We start from the raw sequence: 11,864 nt of genomic DNA, 5'->3' as shown, positions 1-11,864 counted from the left end.
TTAATGTTTACTATGGGGATTTTCAATGAATCAAATGTAAATAAACCACGACCCGTTGTACAGGATCAATACCATTGTTTGATTAGTGTATAGTCAATGTTACCTTGCATGCATGTGTCATGCGTGTGGCGTGTTTGTTTGTTTGTTTGTTTGTCTACTGTGTCAGGCCAGGATCACTGACACCCACGGTACTGATACTGTCATACTAGCTCTTTGATCATATTGTTGAATGTTGTTGACTTTAAAATAATCATGATGCAGTCATGTCTACAGTAGAATTCACCACGACCTTTGAAGAACTTAAACCCCATTAAAAGCTATTAAACCAAGATAACACTCATTGAAAACAGCTCAACTATGTTACATCAGATCTTCTCTGGTTAAATACACACTGCACTTGTTTCTGTTTTACCTGTACAACGAGCAATGAGCTGGTATTATAGTTTCAGTTGGGTGAACGATTATAAAGCGAACGCAAGGTAACAATACTGTGTGCGCTTTTGTTTACGAAATGAGACAATGGTCTGCTTATTGTTAACCAGCGTTCTTGAAAATGAGAAGCATAATGGTTTGCAGACTTAACACGGTTTAGAAACAATTTCTTCATATTTGTTGGTGTTATCTGTCGTTTACATATTTCTTCTTTCTAAACCACAAAAGTACCAATATTTCCCAACACCTAAATTAGCTAAAAATTTAGGACATGTTACAAAACTATATTTTCTATAATTTTCAGAGAATACTTTAAATATTGGCCGGTTATTTTTTACACAGTTACGTTAACTAGGCAATGGCCTATACTTCTATTGTGTATATACTGTCTACTGTGTATTGTGTATAGGAAAACGGACAGTAACTTCAGTATGTATGGCCTACTACTAGTATATAAAGTAAATCCGAACTGGTTTGCTGAAGGTCGAATTCCGCAGGCCACGCCGCGCAAGTTGTACAAATTAGCTCCCGGCGATACACTGCAGATTGGGTGCATGGTTCACCACCACTCTGCCTAGCTATATAGCTATGTACAATACTGTATGAGTTTCTTACTATGAGTGCATGTCCATCTTAATAATAAGTCGGTTCGTACTTTTCATAAACTTCTTTTGAATCATAACTTTCGTGACCGAGGATATCTTGCAACTACGTGAAGCTCGTCTTAATTCTTAATGAATAAATTCGCTTCACGTAATGAGTAAGTCGTACTTGATTGGTCAGTTTTACCTCAGAGTAATGAAAAACTCTAACACGATTGGTCAATTTGGCTCCACGGAGCAAAAAGTCAGCCACGCGTAGCAGCTCCACGTTGTGGCGGTTGCGGCCTACCATATCAGTATCCCATATGATATTTCTATTGCAAGAATATTGTATTTGTTGTCAGGTCAATCACAGGTTTTATTTCATATACACTAACTGGAAATTAAAAACACTAATTAGTGAGGACACGTTATTTTGCTGTGGATATGATTAACTGCAATTTTGATGTAACGATTTTGAAATCCACAGTTAAAATTGTGATATATTCAACTCTTTGAGAAATTAATGATATAAAGGAATGCATGTAAAATACAGGTGCTATACGATGTACATTATTGACACACTATCACTCTCTTTATCTACGTCAATAATAGAATATCGATTTCAATCGAATTGAATACATTGCTCCATTTTGAGTTACACCACATTTCGCCATACTGCATTTTAGAAACGCTTGCTGTTAGAATAAGAAAAAATTTAATTGTAAGTATTGCACAGGTCACGGCGACCCTGCGACCTTTCCGGAAAAATCCGAGTGGCAGGTTTTTCAAATAAATATTTTCTGTGTAAAAACTGTACCATCAGATAGGTAATGGAATATATGAATATTAACTGTACATCTATCACAACAATTTTTGATAACAACTTGCGTCACAATTGATCTAGTATAGAAGGTAGAGAATTTATTTCAATCTTATATACGCCATTTTTTTTTTGGAATTAAGTGACAATTAATTCTGTGAAAACTGTATTTTTTAATGTAATTTTCACATTAGATAGTTGGGTGATCTAGAGCAATTCCGTGACCGTGGATTGCGAAGGTTCGTTTTCAGTGGATTTGTTTTCTATGAAGGTTAATGAAAAAATTTAGCGGGGGTGCCCCTCGCGAAAGTGTGGGCGGAATCCGTGGGAGCCCAAAATCCAAAATGGCCGCCATCGGCCATTTAAAAAATCATTTTTTCAATGGTTTGGCCTACAATGCTGTTCAGTATATGTTTTCTGAGGTTTATTGGGTCGAGGAATTCATATCTGATATCTATTTTATGATATTACCAATTTTTGACCTTCAAATCCAAGATGGCCGCCGATTTTCAGCTCAGAAAGGTCAAATTTTCACATTTGTCGTAGAGCGTTCATAATAGGCTCTAATTAAAGTTCTCCTCATGCCGAGTTGAGTGATTGACTCTAAAAACTACCAGTAATATTGATTTGACCTATTTTTGACCTTCAAATCCAAGATGGCCGCCGATTTTCAGCTCAGAAAGGTAAAATGTTCACATTTGTCGTAGAGCCTTCATAATAGGCTCTAATTCAAGCTCTCAACATGCCGAGTTGGGTGATGGACACTAAAACTACAAGTAATAATGATTTGACCTATTTTGACCTTCAAATCCAAGATGGCCGCCGATTTTCAGCTCAGAAAGGTCAAAATTTCACATTCGTCGTATAGCCTTCATACTATACTCTAATTAGAGCTCTCAGTAGTAGAGTCTTCATAATAGCCTCTAATGAATACCGTACCCCATTCTGGCATACACATACACCTCCGAACACCTACATAAACATAATATTCATATTCTTTGAATGAGTTTAGTCGTTATTGGTTTCAGGTCTACGTGTGTTTTGCTCTGCACCCTATCAACAGAGAATGAATGCAGCATCAAAGACATTTATATATATTTAGAAAGAAATATTATTCTATGAGACTAGTGCACAGATCACCTATAACACTGCTTGCTTGTTACCTACAGCAAAATCATCCCTTATCAATGTCTACTGAAATGTAGCAATCCGTGTAGGGCCTAAGTCCCATACTATTACCCAAGGTAAATATGGTAAATGGGAGAGTTTACAAACAAAAACGAAAAACTGGTCAGGACTTGACAAATATGGTGATTTTTACAACACTTCTTCATGGAAATATGGGTCTAGAAGTCATTACATGCATCAGATGTTACATTATATCTCAATCGCATCTTCAGACAGGATTGAAAAGGCTCAGTATTCAAGTAAACCACCAAGTTCTGAAAGTGATGATGAGACAGAGGGACCATTGGCACCTAAGCGCCCGCGTTCATCTGTGCGTGGACCTCTTCACGAAAAAAATTAATGTGTATGGGTGCATGTGGGGTGTGGATCTGAAGCACCCGAATAGACCACAGGGTTAGCGGTCCATAATCAACACACACTCAGCATGACGCTCCTTTAAACACCACACAGTCCTCGTAAAACATGGGGAGCTGAGGGATCGTCTCACAAAGCTTGTTGAGTCCACGTATCAGTAATGAACAATGAAATAACCTACACGGGTTGCTACATTTCAGTAGACATTGATAAGGGATGATTTTGCTGTAGGTAACAATCAAGCAGTGTTATAGGTGATCTATGCACTAGTCTCATAGAATAATATTTCTTTCTAAATATATATAAATGTCTTTGATGCTGCATTCATTCACGTAGACCTGAAACCAATAAGGACTAAACTCATTCAAAGAATAATGTGAATATAATGTATATGTAGGTGTCCGGGGGTGTATGTGTATGGCAGAATGGGGTACGGTATTCATTAGAGGCTATTATGAAGACTCTACTACTCAGAGCTCTAATTAGAGTATATTATGAAGGCTAAACGACGAATATGAAATTTTTACTTTTCTCAGCTGAAAATCGGCGGCCATCTTGGATTTGAAGGTCAAAATAGGTCAAATCATTATTACTTGTAGTTTTTAGTGTCCATCACCCAACTCGGCATGTTGAGAGCTTCAATTAGAGCCTATTATGAAGGCTCTACGACAAATGTGAAAATTTGACATTTCTGAGCTGAAAATCAGCGGCCATCTTGGATTTGAAGGTCAAAAAATAGGTCAAATCATTATTACTGGTAGTTTTTAGAGTCAATTATTCAACTCGACATGAGGAGAACTTTAATTAGAGCCTATTATGAAGGCTCTACGACAAATGTGAAAATTTGACCTTTCTGAGCTGAAAATCGGCGGCCATCTTGGATTTGAAGGTCAAAAGTTGGTAATATCATAAAATAGACATCAGATATGAATTCCTCGACCCAAAAACCTCAGAAAACATATACTGAACAGCATTGTAGGCCAAACCATTGAAAAAATAATTTTTAAAATGGCCAATGGCGGCCATTTTGGATTTTGGGCTCCCACGCACTCCGCCCACACTTTCGCGAGGGGCACCCCCGCTAAATTGTTTAATTAACCTTCATAGAAGACAAATCCACTGAAAAACGAACCTTCGCTCTCCACGGTCACGGAATTGCTCTAGATCACCCAACTAAGCTATGTGAGTGAACTCTGGATGACAGGACTCCTTGATCTGGGTCAGCACATTAATTTAGTGTGGCTGTCATCTGTGTAATTTAGAATACTATTTCTTCACTTATTTCTTGTGTGGCAATTTTTTATGTGTAGGCCTCACCTAGAGTGAGTGTCCAACATAAAAATGGCAATGAAAAGGAACTTTCCTAGAAACCCTCCAGTGAATGGTAAATTCGGAACAAATTGCCAGGTCCAAGGTCATCGAGTATGTTATGCAAATTTCTCCAATATACTCGAGGACATTTCACATGTACTTGTAGGCAATATTACCATCAATATTTCTACCTGTAAAGAGCGCCTTACATGTTAAACAAGTAATTCAGCTAATGACATGACAAATACGCATAAGCTATATTTTCTGATATTATCCACCAGATCTTTAAATAATAGATGATATAATACAAAGGATATGACATGAAATTCATCATTTTTCTACAGCAAGCACATTTGTCATGGAAACCAATAACCCGTTTTCATTTGAAATCTATATTTTACCTTAAGGCGAGTTTCAAGTTTGGGTAATTTTGTAATTTCAACAGGGTAAGAAATTGATATTATTAGAAATATTAGTCAAAGAAGCCACTGGCACATTTATATTTCATACGTATTCCAGTTATTGCGTTATGACCAAAGTTTTTGCTATATACCACACCACCCCCACCCCAGTAAAAATCATGCACATGGGAGAAACCAGTACTGAACTTTGGGATCTCATGTACATGTATTTAACCAATACATTTACCTGTGAATGTCGTCTTTAGTTTTCCCAATATTCGAGCACAAAGACCGATAGCTCAGGCACCGCTCTGACTCGCCTTAATTTATATAAACTCGTTTGTCTTTTTAGGATAAAATGAAATTCTTATAACATGTGTCAAACTATTACGTGCCAAAGCTTAATTACTTGAGTGATCAAGGTATGTTTAGCTCACAAGTTCCCGCACCTTTGGTCGATATGCATTTACCTAACCCATCTTACTATAATGCACCGGAATCTGCCTGTCTGTCTGTCTGTCTCTGTCCGCATCTTTTCTCGGAGACTAGGCACAGTGTCGACGCCCTCTACGATAAATATAAATTTAATACTCCGTTGGTGAGCGACGGGCGAGTGGTATTTCACCGAACGCAAGAAAAGGAGTTTTATCTGATTGGCTAGCAATCGATCGCTTAGGTCGCTCAGTAGTAAACTACAAATTCAAAATCACACCACTATGCGCCATACATACATTCTCCCAGCCACATTTCCCTAACATAATATGAAATTTAAAAAAAGAAGGAAATTTTGGCAGAGGCGGGGCTCGAACCCACGCTGCACTGCGCCGCTATCACGTATACCATATGACCAGCGCCTTAGACCGCTCAACCACGAAGGACTTGATAGTGTCATCGTGAAAATGTAAACATATACTATTAATAAATCGCAACTTCATTACTACATCATATTTTGGAATTTTATCTGCTTAAAACATTAATGTGTATTATAATAAAGCTACCATTATTTATATTGTTGAATTCTCAAGCGCATAGAGACAATTAATACGAGGGTCCTATGAATAGGCCTACATACACAATACATAAAATCGATTTTGATATCGGGCACGTGCTCTGCTGTGCATGTGGTTTCCCGTAGTGGCGGAAGTTGTATTACGAAGTGCATCCGAACTCCATTTGAAGCAAATGCTTTTGACAAGGCATTGGATTGTTCCAGTTTGCATCCTAAATCCACATTATACCCCTAATTTTATTTACAAAATCAAAAGATTAGATTATCATAACAACAAAACGGTAATCTTTTGTCGGGTGGAGCGAGCTTTTGATAAAATACTGAGCTATACTTTAATAAGGGTTATTTTGCAGAATGTAGAATTTGAACAGGCACATATTGTACAAATAAAGCAGATGCCCATGCCAGTTGGTAACGATAACATTATGAGCCCAAATCAAAGATATTATTGAACATGAATTCAGACAACGTTGTATGCATCACATAAAGCGCTAAAAATAATAACAAAACCTGAGTTACAATACACTCACATTAAACAGGGTGTCCCAGAAAAAATTACCGAGTGAATAAAATTGAACGTAAGTCGAGAAATAGACATCAGAATCACAAAATTCAAACTGTAGCGTATAGCCTATTTTGTTGTGCATCACATACGAAAATTTTATTTGATTCGGTTGACTGGTTTCAAAGAAACGAACGATTGCATAATGCGTGCATCAATGCAGTTCATTCCAAGTTTTTTCATACTCGCTCACCGCTTCCTAAAGTTTGTGTATCTCATTCAATTTAGTCCACATTATCTATTAAAATCCGACGGTGTTATGTCATTCATGCTCTCACTGAAGATTTCACACCACCAAATAGTATATATGGTTGTGCGCCCTTGAATTTCACTTCTCAGAAAAACCCATTGATTGTGAATTTAAGCATTAAAATGAGCAGAAATTTGCATAATTTTAGCCAAATTTGGTTTGATCATGATTAGTAATATGAATTCCTGCAAGTATACCACAGATGAGAGAGATCAAGTATTTTTTAATGATTTTAAACAGCCTTTTCTATACAGAAACACTGGCACGATTTTGCCTGTAAATTAGGTCATTCCCAGACATCATAGACTTCGAGGTCCAGTCGTAAAAATAATGACGGTCAACCTATATTTTTACCCACCCAGAGGGGTCAGGCTAGGGCTAATTTCAACCATCATAGCTGTCGTTAAGAACTGAGTCGCTCCTGCAAAGAAAAAATGACGTTTTCTGAAGGCAAATTTAGTACATATCTCTATGGGGATTTATTTGGTGGTGTGAAATCTGCATTGCCTGTGTGTATGAGTCTAGCTGGAGCAAACTGTGATCGAGCAAGTTAGCCCTGTGCTGAATAAAGTTTTGATTAGCATTTGCATTCATCGTGAAACACTATTGATTGTGATTTAAGTAATTTACTAGCTAAAACTGCAGAAAAAGCACCATTTACTAGTGATATACCAATGCTAAGGTGAGTTCTGACCCAAAATGGGAGATTTTGTGCGTGTTTACATTTGATAGAGGGATTTACACTCATGCATGCACGTTTTGTTCACAAACATAATGTATGCATGACATGGATATCAATGCAATGACATGACCGACAGTACGCATAAAACATCATGAACTCATATTGTGAATTCGTGCGCTGGAGATCATGAAATGAACGCCAAGATCAGGTAAGCTTACCTTGTACATGTACAAGGTAGGTTACGCTTAAGATTTCACCTAAAGACCCATCCCAGCAAACACAAAACGTTTTCGACATCATTCGCAAAAGGTTATAGAAGGTTGTCAGAAAACGTTTAAATGTCGGGTTATATAAAGGGTATTTTAAGAGTATAAAACGTTTTCATAACCTTGAAAAACATTTTTTGATAATCTACTGCTCTGTAAACAAAAATGTTTTACAAAAACGTTTTAATAACATTCCAAAAACATTCTTGAAAACTTGATACAAAATATTCTAAACAGAATGTTATTTGGGGGTTGAAAAAATATTTTGCGAAAAATGTTTGCACAAAATATTTTCAATAACGTTTTAAAAACGTTTTCATGACCTTTATATAACTCGACATTTAAATGTTATTAAAAGGTTTTGAAAAAAAAAAATTAAGAACATTTCTGTGTTTGCTGGATTCAAATAATTTAACATAATTTTATTTAATTATTGAAACAATATTTGGCAAAAATATTTGCAAAATTTGGTTTACAATAACATTTTTTGAAAACATTTTAAAATATTGTTGTAGTGTGTTTTCAAACAAAACGTTTTAAAACGTTATAATGACCTTTATATACGCTGATGTTTAGATGTTTGGATTCTGATGTCTATTTTTCGACTTACGTCCAAATTTATTTGCCCGGTATTCTTTTCTGGGACACCCTGTATAGCACCCAAGTAAGCTCTTTTAAGTGCAAATTCCTTTAAGTGCTACTTCGTGGCAAAAATCATAGCTTAAGGGTATACGATGTATTGTTGGTCGAAGCAGCAGAAAAAAAAGTAGTTCACAGCATCTTGCGAATTGTAGTGCGCTTTAGCAAAAATTACATTGCTCAATTTATAGCGAGCGTGTAGAAGAATTCAAATATCACAGATACACTCTTGTAGGTCCTGTGGTTCTTGAGTAATGTTGTAAAGGGGGGCTGAAACAGCAACACATTTTAATCAAAATCGGGGGAATTTTCTGTTTTGACCCATGTAATGTAATGTTGCTCACGTAGCCCTACTTGAAAAAAATTAAAATGTCGGTTATAAAAGAGCTCAATTACAGCAACATTTCACAGTGCACCAGGCATATAGTAATGAGAGGTGACTAATTCTTCACCACAGCCGTTGAATTATGTGACGATGTTACACATCCTGAATTAATCCTGACTGTCCCTTAATTTAACCCTAATCACGTACCAACAGTACGATGACTACAAGCACCAGCATCCCAGGTGATCCGAATCTGCAATGATCCGAACAGACATATAGACAAGAAAACGGTGACCGGCAAACGTTCACAATCGTGGCTTGCTACCCCTGGTCTTGTCATCCGCACTTGAGTTTTCGGTCGTTCAAAACCAAAGCGGGAAAACAACGTCTTCTCCTTTCTTCCCCCCTTCTGCCCTTCTCCTAAGCGCTCAAATGACTTCGCCATCATCTGCGCTCATTTTAGCGAAAACTTAGTTGACTATTACCATATGCGACGTATTTTCATCAACCATTTTATCAACCATTTTAAGCGACTTCGCAGATTTTTTGGTCCTCGATGGATCTCTGCAAGTCTGTTCAGGACAGCTACTTTCAAAATCTGCATCTTTTCTTACATCATGAGCCATTGTGGCCAAGACCAACAGCGCCGGACATTGTAAATTAGACTTGGAACAAAAGGCTCTACTATTTACTGTTATAAGGTTTTAAGCAACTTGGGGGGGGGACTTAGAGCATGTGAACCAATTTTCTTGGAAACATGAAATAGAAGGCAACGTGACTTCAGAGTCAATGTAACTCTAAACTATCTCTTGATTTCCTTTTATTATTTGCACTGTCACAAATGACATAATTTTAAACGAAATTTGGCAATCAATGTATGTGCAATGTTACATCTTTCATTCAACACCATACTTACTTTCTTGCAAATCAAATATAAACGGTCCTTTTTCTGAAACTTCTGTCCATCATATTGTATGCCGACGTGGAAAAGATCAACGAGATAGAGATATTCTTTGGTGATGCTTGATTTAAATGCTGATATTTATACAGCGCCTTTCACGTGTATCGAAGGGCTTTATTTATTCATTTTACAAATTCGGCTAAAATACATCAAAAAGCAAAGTAAAATTACGCAATACATACAAAAGGAAACAAAAGTAAAATAGACCCAATTGGCTAGTCTGGAATAGTCGGAAGCATCAAGACACTGTCACCAAAAGGTGTGACCCCTCCAACTCATTGGGGCAATTACATAAAAAGATTATACTATTGCACCTTTTAAACACATTGTGTGTACATCCATACACAAGGATGCACCCGCCAGCCACCACATGTGTCTCCCCCACCTGCCAGCCAGGAACAAAAACCAGACCCATGCCACGTGGAAGCCACTCCAAATCACCCCCAAGTCACATTACCTACATGTAGGAATACAGAAAATATTCCCAACCAGGCAACCCGGGGACGACCCCAAGTGACCGGGACCCGAGACGTGTCCGGAATCCACCCAAAGCCAACATATGAAAAGAGACACATGCAGCAGCCGACAAGCCCACCCTCCCGATATGGATGTACACATTATTACCTATAAGATGGAAATCTGCTCAGTGACCCCTACCTATCAGAGGCATGGATTGGACACCCCTCGTCCCCGGCTCACCCGAACCGAACCAATCCACCCTGCCACACCCCACTCACACTCACCAGACCAACACAGGCCATGAAGACAGATAAAGTAGGTCACCGAGCAGAAAACCGAGTCCTGCTTAGTTATTCACTAAATACTTTTTCAAATGTTTTTCGAAAGACTTTGTGCCCATGTACAAGATAAAATGATCCTTTACAGAATTTGGCAAACCAGCCCACAGGCGCGGGGAATTTACAGCGATGGTAAATTTGAAACTGTCAGTTTTGGGTGTAATATTATGATTAAAAACTAAGTTTCCTGAGTGACGTGACCAATTGCTGAAACCAAAAGTGTTACAAGTGTTACAAGTACAAGCAAAACAGATAGACAAATATTTCCTATTGTTGTTAAGATCCATGATGTTGAGTTGCTTGAGACGTTCCCATATGATTGATCCTCCCGACGTTGACCCGATATGAACCTTGTGGCACGACGTTGAATAGTTTCCAGGGTGCTAATGTGATTTTTGCGACAAACAAACCAAACTGGGGAACATAAATCAACAATAGGTAAAACAAGGGAACGATACAGTGTGAGGAGGATATTTTGATTTGATTTCCAACCACAGTTCTAAGAAATCCTAACAATCTATTGCACTTTTTGGTTACGTAGGATACATGTATATTCCATGTGAGGTGAGAAGAAATCTGAACCCCAAGAAGACGAAGACTGTTAGCTTGAGAAAGCTTAGTATTTGACACAAGATAAATTGGAGAAGGCTTATATTTACGACGAGTAATACACATAACTTGAAACTTTTGGGGATTTAGTTGGAGAGCGTAGGAAGATCATTCTGAAGAATTTCAATATCAGAATCATTGGTTATTGTGCGAAATAAAAAGGTATCACCAGCGTATTGGAAAATCTTGGAGCAGAGGTGAAGATGGAGGTCATTGACATAAACATTAAAAATCAGTGGCCCCAACACTGACCCTTGGGGCACACCTGAGAGGACAAAAACAAAATTGGACATTCGACCACGGAAAACAACCCTCTGCTTGCGGTTGGTAATGAAGGAAGAGATCCAGCTTAGGAGTGGACCCCTAAAACCGTAAGTGCGATGCAGCTTTGCCAAAAGAACTGCATGGAAGATGTAGTCAAAATCGCGACTGTAATCAATTGAAAGTAAGTCAATACGCGGTGTCGGGGATGTAAGACATTTACAATTATTCCGTTGTCATTAGAATATGTCAGCTGCCATACATTGTATAATGCACAAGGCATGCTCATGCCTTTGGGCGGCGCTCAATGGACAATATTCCTAACAGCTCCCCAATTGACCCCTGGGTAGACAGGCAATCGAGGTAAAGCGTCTTGTCCAAGTGTATAAAAAAAAAAAAAAAAAAAGCGCAGT

The sequence above is a fragment of the Amphiura filiformis genome, chromosome 10 (assembly GCF_039555335.1).
Source record: "Amphiura filiformis chromosome 10, Afil_fr2py, whole genome shotgun sequence".
NCBI lineage: Eukaryota > Metazoa > Echinodermata > Ophiuroidea > Amphilepidida > Amphiuridae > Amphiura > Amphiura filiformis.
The sequence above is the reverse complement of the archived record's forward strand: the minus strand, read 5'-3'. Positions refer to the sequence as shown.